The 20,946-nt window shown below is 42.1% G+C and overlaps 1 long non-coding RNA gene across 1 annotated transcript; it reads right to left on the reverse strand.

The window, feature by feature from the left end:
* Positions 1-6,636: 6,636 nt before the first annotated feature.
* LOC307212760 lies at positions 6,637-18,505 on the reverse strand. The gene is made up of 3 exons (XR_013837187.1): positions 18,401-18,505; positions 11,797-11,889; positions 6,637-6,898 (listed from the first exon to the last, which is right to left on the reverse strand). It is a non-coding gene; the product is annotated as an uncharacterized lncRNA (long non-coding RNA).
* Between the last annotated feature and the right edge of the window lie 2,441 nt (positions 18,506-20,946).

Here is a 20,946-nt window from a genome sequence, read left to right on the forward strand (position 1 = left end):
CACTACTAAGTTTCCTTATATGGATTTTAATCCATGTTCAGCCCCAACACATTTTAAAAGGGTATAGGTCAATCAGATCAACCAAAGGCCTGGTTAAAAAGGAACATTTTTGCCTGGTGCCTAAAGGTGTATAATGAAGGCACCAGGTGAACTTTTCTAGGGAGAGCTTTCCACAGATGGGGAGGCACTGCAGAGAAGGCCCGTTCTCGTGTTGCCACCCTACAAACCTCTCGAGGAGGAGGTACATGAAGAAGGGCCTCAGAAGATGATCTCAAGGTCCAAGTAGGTTCATATGGAGAGAGGCAGTCATTGAGGTATTGCGGTGCTGAGCTGTTTAAGGCTTTGTAGGTCAAAACCAGCACTTTGAATTGGGCCCGGAAACTAATTGGTAGTCTGTCCAGCTGGACCAGGATCGGTGTAATATGCTCAAACTGTCTTGCTCCACTGAGCAACCTGGCCGCTGAATTCTGCTCCAGCTGAAGTTTCTGAACCATCTTCAGAGGCAGCCCTATGTATAACGCATTGCAGTAATCTAACCTTGAGCTCAGCAGAGCATAGACAACAGTAGTTAGGCTGTCCCTGTCCAGATAGGGGCGTAGCTGATGGAAGGCACTCTGGGCCACTCAGGGGCAGTGTAACCCCATCAAAAGCAGGTGACCTCCCACCCATCCGCTCTAGGGAACCATCCACTAACAGTGCCTCAGTCTTATCTGGATTGAGCTTCAGTCTGTTGGCTCTCATCCAGTCCATTACCAAGGCAAGACACTGGTCCAGCACATCATCATCATCATCATCATCATACCCATACCCATCTGGCTGGTTTTCTCCAGCCACTCTGGGCAGCTTCCAGCACATATTAAAACATAAATAAAAACTTTTCTGATACATTCTCATCACAGGGTTAAAAGAGGGTTAAAAAAAAGGGATGGGAAGTTGCATTTTTTTCCCTTGAGGGAAAGCCAAAGCAGAATATAATACATGAGATCAAACAAAAGTGGGCGGGAACAAGTCATGATTAGAGGAGAGCGAAATACAAGTGGGCATAGCCACATGTTGTGCCCATATTTTGTCAAGACATCAAGGAACTCTGCAAGCACAGAGGGCTTTGTTTGAAGTGACTTGCTCGCTTATAATTGGGTCACGACTGGCAAGAGAAAGAAGCTTCTCTTGGCCTAATATATAATTGTCATTACAAATTCAATCTCTGCAGCCAATAAAAAGGGACAAATGGGAAAAGCATGCGAGTACTTACTACTTCTGCATCTTATTGAGCTTTTAATTTAAAAAAGCCTGGAGGACTCCAAGGCCAGTCTCCTGGAATCTATTCTCTTTTTAGAAAGAAAGAAAGAAAACACACACAGACACACACACACACACACACCCAAAAAAGTGTAAAGCTCTTTTAAAAATGCTGTCTCTTGCTTACTTAGGTCTCACTTTCATATTTTGTCAATCAGCTTAGTTTTCTCCCTGCCCTAGGGAAACCACTTTAAGTCAGTCATAATCACTGTATCCACCTAGCCAAATTAATTACTGTTTTGCCGTGAAGAATAAGGGCTTCGCCACCTTTTGAGGCAGACATTACAGGGAGGAGTTGAAAATATCTCCAGGCAGGCTGACCTACATATCTATGCTCCCTTTCCTGACATATTCTCATTTTACAGTTTGTATCCAAACATGCAAATCACACAAAATAAGACTTGGATTAAAAAAACAGTGCAACATTTTCAAAGTGATCCCCTGCCACCTGCAAATCTCTCAAAAACACGATGCCTCTTCTCCTTTAAGTCCACATTTCTCCAGCAAATATTTTCTTGAAGCAGCAGAGTCTCATCTTCCTCTTCGTCTTCAACTCTTCTTTATTCATTGCCAGTCTACGATTTCCCCCTATATCTCTAGCTTGTTTGACTAATACAGATTTTAAGCTCTCTGCATAGGAAATAAATAATTTGTTGATGCTAAATAAATCATAAGCTACAGTTCCACTACCATTAGGAAATGTTTGTGACCTCTCCTTCACCAGAGCATGAAAAACTACCATCTATCTATCTATCTATCTATCTATCTATCTGAATTCACAGGTTTTTTAAGACAACTTTCTGAATTGCATGTGTAATTTATTATCTTTTATTTAGCCAGATAGGCAACACACAGATAGTTGCTCCCCCCTGACTTTTCTTGCCTATTTATCCTGGTTTTAAAGTTGGTAGTTCAAACAACTACAAGTCAATATCTATGAAATGATTCTGTTCAGCCTTAGCATAGTGTGTATGTCTATGCCTTCTTTCTTTTTTTAGTCAAATGAAAATATAACCACTTTTAAAATCCACCTTCCTTAATCTGCATTCTGCAAGGAACTATAACATATACAGTGGTACCTCGGGTTAAGTACCTAATTTGTTCAGGAGGTCCATTCTTAGCCTGAAACTGTTCTTAACCTGAAGCACCACTTTAGCTAATGGGGCCTTCTGCTGCCGTCGTGCCGCCGGAGCATGATTTCTGTTCTCATCCAGAAGCAAAATTCTTAACCCGAGGTACTATTTCTGGGTTAGCGGAGTCTGTAACCTGAAGCGTATGTAACCTGAAGCGTATGTAACCCGAGGTACCACTGTATACAAGAGTCAAAACATTTTCAAGCCAAACACACACCAGTTTCTCATGTTTCAGTGTGATTATTCACAAGTAGATGGTTGCATTGCGGGGGCTTGGAATAGATGACCCATTAGATCCTTTCTGGCTCTACAAATTTGTGATTCTACAAATTTGTCCACTTCAGTTTTTTCTTGTTTTTTTCATTTTTTCCAATCATAATTTCAGTTCTCCACTTTCCCATATCACTTTGTGATTTGGTCCTAATAAAATTCACTAGCATTTCAGAGCAAAATTTTCCTGTTGTATACATTCTGTATGCAATTTTTGCCTAATAAAACAATTTCCTGAATTTCCGTACATTATCTTCACTAATATATAGATTCTTGTGCCCACTCTGCATGCATTTTTGTATACATTACTTGACTGGGGAACTGCAAAGCAAAATCTGGACAAAAGTGTGTTGTTTCAAAACAAGCTGCAGGTTAAGTAGCTTCACCTTTAAATGCAAACGGAATTGAATTTCTCCTTACTCACAAATCGGTGTGTTTCAGCACACTGCATGGCATCTAGCCACATTTACTCAAGGTCTTCTATGCATATCAATGGAAATTACAAAGTTGCTAACGTTTAGTTTTGCAGACTCGCTGCCTGCAGAAAGACCGAGTGTATGGCCTGTAATTATAAGAGATGGAGACTGTGAAATCCCAGGTCATTTGTAAACTGATCATTCCCCAACTGCTCCTCCTTGTACTTTTAAGTGTTTTGAGCCTGGTAAATTGAAACCTGAAGAAACACAGAACTATGATCTCTAGGACCTCTACAGCAAACCTGGACTTTGGCTGATTTGTGCTAGGAAGTAACTGCTTACTTACCCCATAATTAACACCACAAAGCTGATTCTCTGAAGATAAAGTGTGGGAGGTCAGATGTGGGCTTGAGAAGAAAAGCATTTCACTCAAACAGCCCCATTTGAGACTCCAAAAGCTCAAATCAGATCTTCAGTCAATGCCGCCTCTCAAACATAAAATATCTGCCTCATTTTGTATTCTTAAATATGTTATTTAATGCTTTTCATGCACGCACACAGCTCTAGCTCACATCACACTTAGCGAACAAGTTCAAAGAGAGAATCAGAGCTGGGGCCTGAGATCAAGTAAATTTATGTCTTGGCTAAAGCATGCACAACCTCTCCCTGCCCTAAAGCACAGGGAGATTTAGAGCAAAATCCTGGGCCTATCTACTCAGAGGTAAATTGTATAGTTCCGTCGGTAGAGCATGAGACTCTTAAACCCAGGGTCGTAGGTTTCAACCCTAAGTTGGGCGACAGAGTCGACTAGATGATGATTCGTTGATTCTATGAAAACCCAATGACTTCAGTGGGACTTGCTTCCAGATCACTGAGCATAAGATTGCATCCTGAAAGTTGCCTTGAAAGGACTATGTCCAGTGAAGAACTGGCCACAGTTATATCAATAAAGGTAAAGGGACACCTGACCATTAGGTCCAGTCATGGCCGACTCTGGGGTTGCGGCGCTCATCTCGCTTTATTGGCCCAGGGAGTTGGCGTACAGCTTCCGGGTCATGTGGCCAGCACGACTAAGCCGCTTCTGGCGAACCAGAGCAGCGCACAGAAACGTCGTTTACCTTCCCGCCGGAGCGGTACCTATTTATCTACTTGCACTTTGACATGCTTTCGAACTGCTATGTGGGCAGGAGCTGGGACCAAGCAATGGGAGCTCACCCTGTCGTGGGGATTCGAACCACCAACCTTCTGATCAGCAAGCCCTAGTCTCTGTGGTTTAACCCACAGCGCCACCCGAGTCCCTATTTATATCAATAGAAATACATAAATTTGTCCTTTTGAAAACTAGTGGTATCCATGAGAATACTTTTTTAAAAAACAACCATTCCTCTCCGAGAACTTGGGACTCCAAATCTGATGAAAATTTAGGAAGAATTTAAGTTTTCTCTCTCAATAAAAGGTGACCCTCTATAATCTAGATGTTGGGTTCCAACTCCCTTCAGCCCTAAGCCAACATGGCCAATGGTCAGGGATGAGGGGAGCTGAAATCCAAAAACATCTGGAAGACCAAAGGTTCACCAACCCTGATGTGAAGCAAGATTTGCAATAATATACTGAATGCCCATTTTTAGTTGAGTTGACGTAGAAATGCTACACAAGTATTTGCCACGGTCTTGGGTCACTTCCTGGTACTTAAGTGCAAAAAAAAAAAAAGTACCTTAAAGAGGTGAGTAGGGAAAAGTTCAGAACTGCAATAGCAGGATGCTTAGCATACCTTAAGTATCTTGCCAAAAACATTTCTGGGTTATTCTCAAAAACCATATATCATCATTCTTTTTGAGGACTATTCAACCAGATGGAACTTGCTTCAGATCAAAGCCGCTGTCAATGAAATGACCGATTGCTATATTATCTTTACAGCGTGGATGCCATTTCCATATGGTGATAGCTAAGTTACGCTTCTAATGTTTGAAACAAAGAATCATGGGATGTAGGGATACATGGTCATTTTGCAGGCCAGAACCACGACTTCCTGGGGCTGGCTGCAGTGGCAATGTAAACTACCACATGATCTGCCTCTGTGTGATGTAGTTACCGTATTTTTCACTCTATAGGACTCAGCGGACCATAGGACGCACCTTTAGAGGGGGAGATCAAGGGGGGGAATCTCCCCCTCTCTGCTCAGCACCCCTTCAGCGAAGCGGCAGGAGAAACAGAGCCCCTTCCATTTCTCCTCCCGCTTGGCTGAAGGGGCACTGCGCAGCTCTCCCTCTCTGATGAAGCCAGGAGAGTCTTGCTCTCCTGGCTTCAGAAAAAGGAACCCGAAGCCTTCAGAGCACAGAGGGAACTCGCGCTGCGCTCTGCAGGCTTCAGGTGGCTATCCCTGAAGCCTGGAGAGCGAGAAGGCTCGGTGCGCACCAACCCCTCTCGCTCTCCTGGCTTCAGCGAAAGCAACGCAAAGCCTCTGTAGCACAGAGGGAGCGCTCCTTCTGCGCTTCAGAGGCTTCGCGTTGCTATCGCTGAAGCCAAGGAGCCTGCATTCGCCCCATAGGATGCACACACATTTCCCCTTAATTTTTGGAGGGGAAAAGTGTGTCCTATAGAGTGAAAAATACGGTAGCAGCCTGGAGTTGCTTTGCCACAAAAGTCACAGAGTGGCTTTGGACATGTCACTCGTGCTCAGACCTGTCTTGACTTACAGAGTTGTTATGAGAATAAACTCTTGGGGAAAGAGTGAGATACAAATACAATCAGTATGGATTAAATGCTTCCTGTTTACAATGTCACCTTATGTCAGGGAGCCAACAGGCAGAACAGGTCATTCACAGAGCAGAGAAAGACAGTGACAAGCCATCTGACTTACAGTTAGTTTCTTTTTTAAGGAAGCAGGTCAGAGGACCTATGGATACTTCTAAGGGTTGCTCCTGTCTCGATGAAGCACTTGCCTGGACTTCCCCCCTTCATTCTCTAACCCTCTGTGTCAGGCCCCTCCCTCTGTCTATGGAGAGCCCCAAGGGACCCTCTCTGTTTTTGCCTGGCTCTCTGCTCAGTGACATGCAGTAGATGCCCTATTTTGGGAGTTGGGGGTGGCTTTCAGGCTGTCAGCAGAGAAGCTGTCCGGGTGGCTCTGTGGTGGAGCTGTCAAGTCTGATTCCTGTGGGCTGGGGCACTTGCCTGTTTCATCCTCTTCATCCTCCTCCTAGCTCCCAGCCTCCAGCACTTCCCAGCTCTCTCCCTCCTCTGGGTTGTGACCAGGTTCCCACCAGCAGGATCCAAGATCCAAATCACCTCTCTCTGTGCTTTCCCTGGGGGGCTCTTGGTTAGTTTCTGTTTGCCACTGTGCAGTGCTTTGGAGTCACAAGACTCTGTTTACATTCCAGGGATTCCAGATTGTTGGAAGTCTCACGGAAGACAAGAGACAGATGTGATGTAACTGGTTTCCTGTTCCTTTGTTTTTTCAGTTGCTCTCTGCTCTCACAGAGAGAGGATGCGTATTTCTTTTCTGTCTGTGTAGTAGAAATAAAGCATAGCAATGTACCCATAAATCTCATCACTTCTGCGTGCTGCTTTGATTCTATGCTGAATGGGAAAGTGCCGGAGCCTCATCAAAGGCTCAGGTCATTAATCATGTTGGTGGGCGATTCTGGAAGATGAGCTTTATTAGCTTGGTCGAACAGAGATTCCGACAGTGACTTCTACCACTCCTTTTCATCCTGCCAGTATCTGATACCCTAGATGAGAACCATTTGGTGTTGCCCACACTACAAAATCTATTCCATCAGGCTGTGAATGTATAAAGACAGGATGGTTGTTGTATTGGAGGAAATATGAATTAAAATTGTGATTTATATGGATTGATAAAGGAAGATCAACTCTATTTGATTAACTGGGGAACTAGATAAAAGTCTAAGCAGGAACTGAACATGCACAGTAGGTAGAAATTGGAAATGATAGAAAAATATTAGAAATTAAGAAAAAGTACAGTGGTACCTCGGGTTACATACGCTTTAGGTTACATACGCTTCAGGTTACAGACTTCGCCAACCCAGAAATAGTACCTTGGGTTAAGAACTTTGCTTCAGGATGAGAATAGAAATCGTGTGGTGGCAGCGGGAGGCCCCATTAGCTAAAGTGGTGCTTCAGGCTAAGAACAGTTTCAGGTTAAGAACGGACCTCCAGAACGAATTAAGTACTTAACCCGAGGTACCTCTGTATTTTACTGTGAGCAGCAAAGACGCAAGAGAAAAGAAGCATCTTGTAAGGGGGCAGAGGGTCAACTTTTAAATTTGTGTTAAATTTGAATAAATTTGTTGTTGATTTGTTTTTAAGAATGGAAAATTAATTTAAAATAATTGGCAAAAAATATACATTTTTCCCGCAATAGATGTCTGATGTCTGATTTCTTATTTTAACTTTTTTGAGTGGCTTTATGTACAACTCTCGTGAACCGCTTTGATATTTTCTTGATGTACAGATATTTTTACATATAATTTTTAAAAGGTTACGTAAGGATCAGATCTGCTTGGTTTGTGGAGCGAAGTGCCCGTTTCCTGGCTCAAGCAGCATTCTGAAGCTAAAAGAAATCTATCCCCATTAAAAGACCAACTGCAGAAAGAGAGTCAGAGGGGAGGGTGTGTGGTTAAAAAACTCCTTTATAAATGTTTGAAGTGTTAATACCAAGAATGGCGAGACCTTACTAGTTCAGCCTGTTGGGATATTAAAAGAGTAAAGAGAGGAAATTAAAAAATGGAAAACTTAATCTGAGTATTGCCATGCAGGCTGTTTGTTCAGTCAAAACCAATTTGGACAAAGCTCTGGCACCCTACCATGCCTTCAGCCATAAATCCTGTACTGGGAGGATAAACAATTAAGGGTTTTGCACCCCAAGCTGCATGATTCCATGGCAGAATCCAGGACAGAGGAGGGGAATGGATTTGAAGGGGTTTTTTCAGTGGTGGTTTTGCACCTGCATCTCCAGCTTTCGCCTGAAATAAGCCATACAAAAGCAGCTACACCCTTGTGCAAATTAATTGAAACAAAGTATGTTTTCTATCCTACTCGTAATCCATTACTCAAAACAAACACGAAAAGTCAGTTGATCATTATGCTGTCGGAAGCCTGCAGCCAATAGAAGGAACGATGCGCTCGCCACAATATACTGAGGTTCTACGAAAGAGAGTTATTCCAGAGCTGGAAAAGAGGTATCCTGACTGTACTGGGATATTGCAGCAGGACCTAGCCCCCTGTCACACGTCAAAAATGGTGGAAAAATTCATGACAGAGCAGCAAATACAGGTATTTGATTGGCTAGGGAATTCCCCAAAAGCAAATCCCATTGAGAATTTGTAGGCTATATGCAAAAGTCACCTCCGTGCTGTAGACTGTACGACTATGGAGAAGTTCATTCAGGCACTGATTCAAGTGGAGTACAGGGATCCGAAAATCAACAGTGACTGTTCGAAACTAGTAGACTCCATGCCATACCATGTTCAAATGCTGCTTAAAAATAGCGAAGGTCATATCCGTTACTAATGTTTGTAACATGAGTTTTGTACATTTCTTCTTCTTTGGCGATCACTCATAGCTGAGTAAGATTGTCTTCCATAAACACAGTTTTAACAATGAGTCCGTAAGTGACTGTGGAAGCCAATTCTGGATCCACACATCCTTCCATAGTGGGGACATTAGTTTCTGGGCGGGAGTTGATCACGGTGTGGATTTGCCAAGCGTGCCTTCCTCTTAGCACGTTTCTCCCTTGCATCCTGAGTTCGAGTGTCTTCAGGGCCCATGACACCTTTGGTAAAGGTTGTTCTCCAACTGGAGCACTCGCAGGCCAGTGTTTCCCAGTTGTCAGTGTTTATACTACATTTTTCTAGATTTGCCTTGAGACAGTCTTAAAACCTCTTTTGCTGACTACCAGCATTACGCTTTCCATTTTTAAGTTTGGAATAGAGTAGTTGCTTTGGAAGACGATCATCAGGCATCTGCACAATATGACCAGTCCAACAAAGTTGACGTTGAAGAATCATTGCTTCAACACTGCTGATCTTTGCTTCTTCCAGTACACTGATATTAGTTCACCTGTCTTTCCAAATGATTTGTAAGATTTTTTGGAGACACTGTTTATGGAATATTTCAAGGAGTTGGAGATGGCGTTTATAAGTGGTCCATGTTTCACAAGCATATGGTAAGGTTGGTAGTACAATAGCTTGGTAAACAAGCATTTTGCTTTCCCTGTGAATGTCCCAGTCCTCAAACACTCTGCACTTCAATTGGGAGAAAGCCGCACTCGCAGAGCTCAGGCAATGCTGGATTTCGGCATCAATGTTGGCCCTTATGGAAAGATAACTGCCTAGGTAGGAAAAGTTATCGACAGTTTCCAACGTTAAAACATATGCGTTTGGTTTGTGGCACTGCAGAGGGGTTATTTTGTACTTGTTGGTGCAGCACTTTGGTTTTTTTGGATGTTGAGTGATAGGCCAAGCTTTTTGTAAGCTTCTGCAAAGGTATTTAGGATGGTTAGGAGTTCATCCTCTGAGCATGCGCAAACTACGTTGTCATCAGCATACTGAAGCTCTATGACGGAAGTTACGGTAACCTTACTCTTTGCTTTCAGCCTGCTCAGATTGAAGAGTTTTCCATCTGTTCGATATATGATTTCTACTCCAGTGGGGAGTTTCCCTTCAACAAAGTGTAGAATCATGGCAATGAAAATAATGAATATTGTTAGGGCAATAACACAACCCTGTTTAACACCTGATCCCACTGTGAATGGTTCACTTTGAGAACCATTCTTATCTGCGATTGTTGCTGTCATATTATCATGGAGGAGCCGAATGATGTTTACAAATTTATCTGGGCAGCCAATTTTCAGAAGGACAGTCCACAGGGCATTACAATTTACAGTGTCGAAAGCCTTAGTCAGGTCAATAAACGCAATCTACAGGGGTTGGTTTTGCTCTCTGCATTTTTCTTGAAGCTGTCAAGCAGTGAAAATCATGTCCACTGTCCCCCTAGAAGGCCGAAAACCATTTTGGGATTCAGGAATGGTCACCTCAGATGTTGTTACAAGACAGTTTGTTAAGATCCTTGCAAGAATTTTGCTGGCCGCAGCTAATAGAGAGATGCCTCGATAGTTTCCACAATCAGTTTTGTCACCTTTTTAAAGAGATTGATAATTTTGGCATCCCTAAAGTCTGCTGGGATTTCTTCTCTTTCCCAGATTTTTTCAATGAGCTTGTGAAGTTGTTGTGTAAGTTCAATTCTGCCCACTTTGAAGATTTCGACAGGTATCCCATCAGGTCCACTGGCTTTGTTGTTTTTCATTTGGTTAATAGCTGTACACAACTCTCCCAGATTTGGAGATACTGCAAGCTCATCTCTAACTTGTTTCTGCGGAATTTGGGAGAGGACCTCAGCAGCTATAGGGGAGTTGTGGTTAAGGAGGTGTTGGTAATGTTCTTTCCAGCTCAGTGCAATAGCTTCTTTATCTTTTAGAAGTGTGGTACCATCTGCTGAGCATTGGGGGCATATGCAATTATTTATTGGCCCATATATGGTCTTTGTGGCTTTAAAGAAACTCTGTGCATCAAGAGTGTTGGCTAAGTGCTGGATCTCTTAAGCTTTTTTTATCCACCAGGTGTTTTTTAGTTCTCTGGTTCTTCTTTGAACCTCAGCCTTAGCATTGGCATAGGTTATTTTCTTAGTGGTCCAGTTTCTATCTCTTTGCCAGATCTGAAAGGCCTTCCTTTTCTTGTCAATCATGCATTCAATCTCACTGTCATTCTCATCAAACCAGCCCTGGTGTTTCTTGGTTTGGTATCCAATAGTTTGTTCACACGCTGCAATAATGGATGTTTTTAGCTTGGTCCAGTGTTCCTTGATGTTATCAGGGAATTCTGGAAGCAGATGGTCCTTAGAGTCCTTAAGCAATCCCACTTAATGGGATCTTGAAGGGCTCGAGTGTTCATTTTGCGCCTTGGTTTCCTTCCTTGAAGCCTGCATTGAGGTATAATCTTGATAGTCATTGTGGTGCGTATTAGTCAGTGATCTGTCCAGCAGTTGTCAGTGCTCATCGTAGCTCTGGTAAGGAGCACATCACGGAAATCTTTAGCACGGACAATAACATAGTCTAAGAGGTGCCAGTGGTTTGACCGAGGATTCCTCCATGAAGTTTTAAATTTATTTTTTCTGTCGAAAGAGGGTGTTGGTAATAACAAGGTTGTGTGCTGCACATATTGTCAAAAGTAAGATTCCGTTTTGGTTGCTGTTGCCAACTCCTTCCCAATAGTCCCAGGTCACAGATCAAAATGTTGCCCAACTCTTGCATTAAAATCACCCAGGATGATAATTTTATCTTCCTTAGGCGTCTCTGATAGGACTGTATCCAGCTGAGAGTAAAATACATGTATATGTACATGTATATGTGAATATTGTACAATAAATTACATGGTTTGTCTCAATTAATTTGCACAAGGGTGTATGCCTTTGCTTTCTTCTCCTGTTTTGGGAATGCAAAGGATGTGTTTGTTTTCTTAAGGTGACTAAAGAATACTAAAAAGAATAAATGAAAAGCAAATGCCCAACATAGTCCTGCATGCGGTATGTTCTGAATGTCGGGCAAAGATGTTACAATCAGATTTACACAGACAATAAAATGCAGAGAATGAAAGAAGAGATACATTAATGAATCTTCTTGTCAACACTTCATTGAGGACTGACCGTCAACTGGGCTTCCAGCTCTCAAGGTGAACACTGATGGCTAAATCATGGCTCTAGAGCTAGAAAATGAATTCTATTCAATTCGCATTGAAAGTTGAACCAACCAGCTTTGCACTTTCTGAAACAATCAATGAACTGAAGTTTGCACTTGCTCGAATATTGTAATGCAGTTCCCCAGACAAGTAATATATACGAAAACACATAAGCTAGCACAAAGTGTGCACAGATATGTACATATTAGTGAAAATACACATTTATAAATGCTTTATATGAAAGGAAATTGCATTCCAAAAAAAGGTGTCTATTAGCAGAAATTAACGCTGGTGAATTTTCACAAGGGCCTTTAAGAAAACAAACTGGTATAGAAATGTGGAAGTCAGAACTTAAGATTGAAAAAAATGAGAAACTGAAGGAAAGCAAAATGGTTGGTTTCATCCATCAGTAATGGGCTCAAAAAGAAAACTGTATCAAGAAGTTCATAGGTGACTTGCAAGAAAATGTGATGGAACGCGGATCCTCTTTTCCTTCTCATCGTCCGCTGAATTCTTGTGGCACCACAAGCAATAACTTTTCTGCTACTTCCCTCCTGGAAGCAGCAAAAAACAAACAAAACAGAAGTATACAATATGATTTGATGAATACTATCTCCGCAGATAACAGTTCCCTGTATTTCACCAAGACGACAGTCTTTGAGATGGGGGGTGGAGATATCGCAATGCAATCAGTGGATCAGAACTGGTTTTTTGTTTTTTACTTGTAGGAGTTTTACCCCACTCTTTAGCTGGAAAGGCTGCCAGAGCAGTTTACAAAGACCGCTGATAGGGCAGTTCCTGCTCTTAGGTTTACAACAGGGAACTGCCCATGCCTCTTCCGGTATTGCTGCAATTTCCTGTTGCATGCTGAGAAAGGGGCTCAGCAAGAACGAGATTGGTGAGCAAGCCGTCAGTGTCTTCACTTGCCAGCCAGTTCCCAATTCTGAAATTCTGTGGAGCCCTAGCACCTTCTCTGCCTCTTCCCTACACTCTCAGCATGGTGGCAGTCCTGTGCGGACCCCACTGCATGTGGGGAATCAGCATGACAAGAGCAAGGAGACTGTGGCTCCTACTCTGCTTTAGATCTTGTGGAGGGTGTTGTGGTAGGAGTGTAAGGTGAGGTGGGGTTGTATTTGGGAGCAATTTGGATGAAGAGTGTGTGGACTAGAGAAAGCTGTAGCCAAAGGAGAGTGTTTTGCAGTGATTTAAGGGGCATGGCAAGTCGCAATAGAACCCTGGATCAGATATTCTCCATCCCTGATATAATGAATGGCTAGAGGTTCCCTATTAACCCAACACATTAGGTTAAAGCTGAGTATACACTTCTCTGCACCAGGAGCAATAGGAACACATTATAGCCTGATGCCGTGCATATATTTACTCAAGAAGTAAGTCCCATCCCATGGATTTGAACAGGAATTCCAGGTAAGGGTGAAACTGGGAGCAAATCCCACTGAACTCAGACACCATCATCATCATCATCATCATATATTATTTATACCCCACCCATCTGGTTTCCCCAGCCACTCTGGGCGGCTCCCAACAGAATATTAAAAACACAATCAAACATCAAACATTAAAAACTTCCCTAAACACGGCTGCCTTCAGATGTCTTCTAAAAGTCAGATAGTTGTTTATCTCCTTGACATCTGATGGGAGGGCATTCCACAGGGATCATATTCCTCTGTCACTACCAAGAAGGCCCTCTGTCTGATTCCCTGTAACCTCACTTTTTGCAGCAAGGGAACTGCCAGAAGGCCCTCAGAGCTGGACCTCAGTGTCAGAGCTGGACATGCACAGGATTGCTCAGTAAATGTATCATATCATCAGAGGAATGTGATCCATTTCTTCTTTCAGCATCATAGAGCTCTTGCTAATAAATTAACACCGACTGATGGCTTGTTGAATTTCAAGTGTCATACACATATCGCAAGCTCCAAAACTATTGCTGAGCCAATAGCAGACACTTCTGGTTATCAGAAAGCTCCCTGTTTTAGTAACTATGTTAACTTGAACTGGAGTTGACCTCGTCTAAAAAATAAGCCTGACATTACTTGGGTGTAATCTCACAGGTGGCATTGGAACAACAGTACAGTGAGTGCTTTGAGTATGTGAAGGTTCGTTCTGCTTAACAACCTCTCATTATGCATACACAATGCTCCTTAAAATAGACATAAAACCAGCAAAAGAATATATTTAGACAGCCAGGAAACATTTCCCAAAAGTAGGAAATAATAATAATAATAATAATAATAATAATAATAATAATATCAGTCATATCAACCACGGAGGAAAAGGCACATGGTGTGAGTCTTTTTAGAAACAGACAGGCTCCAAACCAAGGAAAGATGAAAAGTAAATCTGTTTTTGGAAATGCACCGAGTTAGATAACCTGTCAGATCAAATCAGCCTTTAAACTCCACATTTCTGTGATTACGAGAGAATACAGAGGGCAGCATCTTTTTAAGGACAGCTAAAATAAGAGTGCAGATTGGATCTGTTACTCGATTTGAACCTTTCTGTTAACAAAACTCTCCACTGTCAAAAAGCTGTCAAGGGAGTTCCTGTATTCAAACAGACAGCAATTTAAACATATCAGTAACCAGGGAACTTAGAAATATTAAAACAAGGAATATGTTTTAAGTCTATTTAGCTACTTGGGGGTGGTAAGTGTCTGCTCTTATTAAAATCTTACCACTGTTTCTCCAAACTGTCAAAATTGGAAATCTGTTGACTGATGCCGCCAAGATAACTATGGCCAACAAAATGCCTGGTGCTGGAGGTGATAGGTTTGTTACAGTTGACACCCTTGGTGGCCTTTTTAGTGCTTTAAAGAAAATGTTCTAAATTAGAATATCCTTGACATCAAGCCCACATTGCCATGTGAAACTATTTGAAATGTGTGCAAAGCACCTCTCCGGCACTGCTGTTCTGATCCTTGGATGGTTTACATGCACATTTTAGGCTGTTGCAAATCGTTACAAATGGTTGCTGAGGGCATGAGGCCCATGGTTTCTATTTAAATGGCTGCGTGTGTGGTGTTTTAAAAGTAATGTGCAACAGAACCGTAACTTTAAAAAAAATGGGGGATTTGGAGTTGAAAGAAACTGCAAGCCGAGAGCGACATGCAGAAATGAATGTCTGTGCATGCATAGTAGTTATTCTGTTATATAATAAACATTTTCATGATGTGGTTGAAGAGCAAGGGGTTAAAAAGTCCTTCAGTGCAACCCTAAGCATTGGGTTCAGTGGGGTTTATTCTTAGGAAAGCATGCATAGGATTGCAGCGTTAGCCATGCTCTTCCACCAGCCTTTGTGGAATTTGAAATAACAGACCTAGGTGGAATCCAGACACAGACACACAGACACACACACACTCACACACCACTGTGAAAATGCATTTTTTTTAAAAAAAAAAAAAACATTTTGAAAAATACATGGAATTTGCCATAAGCTCATCATCGCCATCTGGTAACACATTTGTATCATGCATTTAAAACGCACTTAAAATATTATGTTTGCCCCTGTAGAGCTGAGTACCTAGCCTGTCTAGTAGTGAGGAAGCTGACTTCAAAACTTTTCCTGGTGTTTCTAAACCTTTTCAGTTGCTTCCCCCAACACTATAGAGCAATCTAGGGAGGTGGGAGGCATGGAGTCCCATTGTGACTCCAGCCATCAGGTCCAAAAAGAGTTGTAGTCCAACAACATCTGAATAGCACCAGGTTGGCTACTTCTGCTATAGAATCACCCACAGGACTTGCCAGCTCTTGCTTCATAAGGAAAACCAGCTCCCGAGTATGTATTATACCTGGTTCCTGCACCTTTAATAGTCATGCAAAAGAAGGAATTTCAGCAAGCGGAATTGTCATGCAAGCTGAAATTCTTTATTCTATGGACTTATTAAAGGAGCAGGAGCCTTGTGCTATTTTCCACCTTGTTATCCTACTGCATAAGGGATGCTGGTGGCGCTGTGGGTTTAACCACAGAGCCTAGGACTTGCCGATCAGAAGGTCGGCGGTTCGAATCCCCGCGATGGGGTGAGCTCCTGTTGCTCGGTCCCTGCTCCTGCCAACCTAGCAGTTTGAAAGCACGTCAAAGTGGAAGTAGATAAATAGGTACCGCTCTGGCGGGAAGGTAAGCGGCATTTCCGTGCACTGCTCTGGTTTGCCAGAAGCAGCTTAGTCATGCTGGCCACATGACCCAGAAGCTGTATGCCGGCTCCCTCGGCCAGTAAAGCGAGATGAGCACCGCAACCCCAGAGTCAGTCATGACTGGACCTAATGGTCAGAGGTCCCTTTACCTTTTATCCTACTGGATATTGGAGTGCATACATTTCTCCAATGAAAATAGGGATGTCCTGTTCTGTTGTTGTTGTTGTTGTTGTTGTTGTTGTTGTTGTTGTTATCATTTATACCCCGCTAATCTGACTAGGTTGCCCCAGCCACTCTGGGCAGCTTCCAACATATATAAAAACCTAATAAAACATTAAACTTTTTTAAAAAAAAGAATACCTTCCCTATACTGGGCTGCCTTCAGACGGTTCAGGGGTCAAATAACTCCATACTCTCCAACATGTCTCTGATGAAAAATAGGGGTGTCCTAAGGAAAATCAGGGCATTCTGGGATCAAATCAGAAATCAGGACAGCTTCTGTATATCTGGGACTGTCCCTGGAAAATAGGGACATTTGGAGACATTGAGAAAGGTCTGAGGAGCAGGATCACAGCCTTATTTCAGCTGCAGGAGTGGCTAGCTTTGCTCAGATTCCTTCCAGCCGAAGGAGTCGTGCTTGTCTTTTGAATTTCAAGTGGACACTCTTACGCGAAGTCCAGTTGTTGTTGCCCAAGCTGATTTTCATCAGATTTATGCAAGGCCCCTGGGGATTTTATTGGCAAAGCACCATTAACTGCTGCACATTTCGTTTAAGTAGGCAACTCTTTGTTACCTCAATGTCCCAGGATACTAGACACACAAAGGCAAGGGGACCCTGGAGGCCCATTAAGCTGATTCCATTTACCTCACGGCTGTCTTTCGGCACATTTGTTCCATCAGGAAGTGCTTCTGCGTCGGAGCTCTGGTCCAGCTTTGTTTGTTTGTGTTTACAGTACACAGGGCGGCACATAAACAAAGGGAAGTCGGGCTCACTTTCTGTCTCTGCAAAACCTTAGTTAAACATCAGGGAACAGAAGTGTGGTCCGTCCTTTTATTTATTTGTGGTTCTTTTAAGTGATGTCCAGAGACCTACATTTCATGGTTGTTTGAAAGTTTATATAACAGTGGGAAGCTGTTAAACAGCAGTTTACCTTCACTTTTTCTTTAACGTGTAAAAGGTTTAGGGTTAGCACTCGTTTTGCCGTATTATTTCAGGCACTGCTTAACGCTTCACAGTTTAGTTGTCCCCACCCCCATCTTTTGGATATTGTGTTTCATATAAGTAAGTACAGAGAACTAACATTTAGTCAAGTCGAATGGCGTTCTTAGCCATTCCGCTTCAAAGCTCTGGTGAAAATCAAATGCAAAAAAGAAAGAGTCAAATTTTCAGGCTGCTTTTGGAAACACACTTACTGCAGAGTAAATCCCACTGAAGTCAGTGGGACTTTCATCCAAGTAAACATTCTTAGGATTGGGCTGTTAAGCCTTCTCATACAATTCCTAAAAGAACCCACATTTCTACCCCAACATTTGCAAAATATTCTGCCATCATTTTAATATGTTACGCCTCACATGAATAATTCATGTTTGCTTTGTTTTAGAAAATGTTTTCAATTATAGACCAAAACAAGTTTAGAATATTTGCTATTTAATTGCTCCCACACAAAAAGGTCGACCCAGATCTTTAAAAAGTGTTGCATTTTCCAAAACACCTCCAGGTACTCTCCAATGACAGTAGGCTTTGAATATTGTTTTTCCCCCTCTCCTATCTGTATCTAAAAATGGGAGCATTAAATATTCTAAATGACTAGTTGGCCCAATAAAATGTTTAATTTCACCTCTCCTTTGGTTTCTGAACTGCAATCTCACATTTTATAAGATTTCCTTTTAGGCTTTCTGTATTATTTTGACAGTAACATTTTTTTCCTCTCTGTAACACTCTGTGCATTCTTCTCAGAACAGAAAGTTATCTCTAAGAATAAAATGTTAAAAGTCAAGTATTTATTCCATCCAGGCGTTTGAAGTTCCAGCTCATCAGGTCATTTTTAAGGCTTTGCCAAGGAGATTTTGCTCAGCATTTCTTATAGGCTTCTAGCTAATAAAAAACATATTAATGATGATTAAGCAGTGATCAAAAATGTAATATCTTCTTTCAGTACGTAAACTAGTCCCCCAACCCTACCCACAGATTATGAAACATATTTTGTCCTTGTCCATCCAGCATGAAACAAATTACTAGGAAGGGCTTTTTTCCCCAAGTGGGATATCAGAAACAGTAAGTAAAATAAAATCCAGCAGTTTTGTTGCATAAGAAATAAGGGATATTATACTAAGGCAATTAAGACTTCAAAGTGATAGTTTTCTTTGCATTCTATACTTACCTATACACATTTATCATTCCACTTAGTTGGACTTCTTTCCGAGTTAAATTGACTTCAGTGTTAAGTGTGTATATGGAAGGGATGCATAGCAGTTATAGCTGTACACCAATTCACAGGAACCAGAAGTGGAGAACTCTCTGAAAATGAGATTTATTTCAAGTTTTAGAATTTCTCTACAAATGGGTTAGTACAGGATATAACTGTAATAATACCAAGCACACATCCTTTAATCTGTCTAAAAATTGACCTGAACATTAGTGAAAGCTGTTACTCTTCATAGCACAATGTTTTACTTGAGACAGCTTTTGAAAACAGTGTTGCGATACCCTGAAGTGACACTTACCTTTGTACTAAAGCCATGGTTTGGCTCAGCATGACATGCGAACCAAGTTATACTATGAGCTGAAATCCTGTTTTCCAGACCATGGGTGAGTCATGCAAAATTAATTTGACATTTCCAATCTGATTATTTCCTACGGAGTATATATGAAGTGTGAATCTTGAAGTTAAACGTTCACAGAATTGCTCTGTTAAGGAGGGAAGAAGTCCGCTATCTTTGCTACCTATCATTTATTTCAAGAAATGTCTTCTCAGTTAAAAATAAAAACTCTGACAATTCAATTTACCATTTCCGTCCATGTTTGACTATTAAATTATTAGATATATTGAAATATTGCAATGGCTTGGAGCTCCCCCTTTAGTTCATTTCCATTTTTGGGGGGTGGGATATTGTATTTAACAATATCTTAAAATTCTGAAGTCTGAAACTAATGCTATGGGCACTAAACCTCACAAAACCTTCTGCATCAATTATAGAAAACCAACCAAAGTGCATTGAATATATACATATGCAGCAATTTTCCCTAAATGTTATATGTTATTTTCCTCATCATAGCACTAAATATACCAGGCATGTGACAGCTAAAACAAGTTTGCAAACTAAAAGAAGATTACCATGTTGTGAAATTCCAGGTCGAGCTTCTGTAAGATTTAGCAGTTCTCTAAACTGCAGAAATCAAATCAGATGCCAGTCACAACCGATAAAAAAATGGCACTTGTGGATCATCTGTATCATACAATCTTAATCTTAACCAACAGTTTTGCCCATTTACAAATTCCTATAACTACCTTTCTTCTTTAAAGAACTGGAGGACTGGTGTGTGTTTTTTCCAGTTGTTGAATTGGCTATCGGTTGTTCCTAAGAAAATCCCACATACATTGGGAATATTAGAATGTATTCTCTGGATCACAAAACCTTAATTAACATATTCCCTTAATGCAGTGAACCCTGAATCAGTTGCCAAGGGATCATTTAAATAAAAGTCCCACCTCTCTTGCTCAGGCAAAGCTTGTTTGGAAGTTTCTCAAACCTAGCTCCTTCCCCCCCCCCCCCATTTTGCCATCCTATTTCCCTGCTTCCGAGCCCAAGTCTTTTGGCCAGATGGCAGGTGTGCGTGTGCATGTTGTTTTAAAGTGTGCCTTGGATGTGAGACAGTTGGTAAGCACTACCTTAATGTTTTGCTTATTGATGAACAGAACAATCCTATGCTGGTTTGTTGGAAAACAAGTTCCAGTAAGTTCAATGAGTCTTACTCTAGGACAGGGTCCTCAAACTAAGCCAAAACAAACTAAGCCAAAACAACGTCTTCTTTCTGTTGACTGATAATCTTCTGGGCTGAGGGTAACAGGACCTGAAGTCTATAGTGCAGGATACCAACAGCCTAGAAAGTCACCCCAGGGGTCCCAGAGCATTGGACAGTCATCTCCAAGCCATGCCAAGGCACAAGTGCTTTGGGTATATAATAATAATTTATTATTTATACCCCACCCATCTGGCTGAGTTTCCCTAGCCACTTTGGGCGGCTTCCAATCGAGTGTTAAAAACAATAAAGCATTAAATATTAAAAACTTCCCTAAACAGGGCTGCCTTCTGATGTCTTTTAAAGATAAGATAGCTGCTTATTTCCTTCACATCTGAAGGGAGGGCATTCCACACGGCGGGCGCCACTACCGAGAAGGCCCTCTGTCTGGTTCCCTGTAACCTCACTTCTCACAATGAGGGAACTGCCAGAAGGCCCTCAGAGCTGGATCTCAGTGTCCGGGCTGAACGATGGGGGTGGAGATGCTCTTTCAGGTATAGAGGACTGAGGCCATTTAGGGCTTTAAAGGTCAGCACCAACACTTTGAATTGTGCTCAGAAACTTACTGGGAGCCAATGCTGATCTCTCAGGACCGGTCTTATGTGGTCCCGGCAGCCACTCGCAGTCACCAGTCTAGCTGCCGCATTCAGGATTAATTGCAGTTTCTGGGTCACCTTCAAAGGTAGCCCCACATAGAGCGCATTGCAGTAGTCCAAGCAAGAGATAACTACAGCATGCACCACTCTGGTAAGGCAATCCACAGGCAGGTAGGGTCTTAAGGGGGAGCCAGAGTTAGTGGTTTGGCATGGAGGGCAGCTATTCAAAGCAGGGGAATAAAACATCCCCCTGGGCTCCCCTTCTGGGGGTCCTTTGGGTGCTTCCCAACACAACTCGCAGGCCCCACCA

The sequence above is a fragment of the Podarcis cretensis genome (genome assembly GCF_951804945.1).
Source record: "Podarcis cretensis genome assembly, chromosome: 3".
Classification (NCBI taxonomy): Eukaryota; Metazoa; Chordata; class Lepidosauria; order Squamata; family Lacertidae; genus Podarcis; species Podarcis cretensis.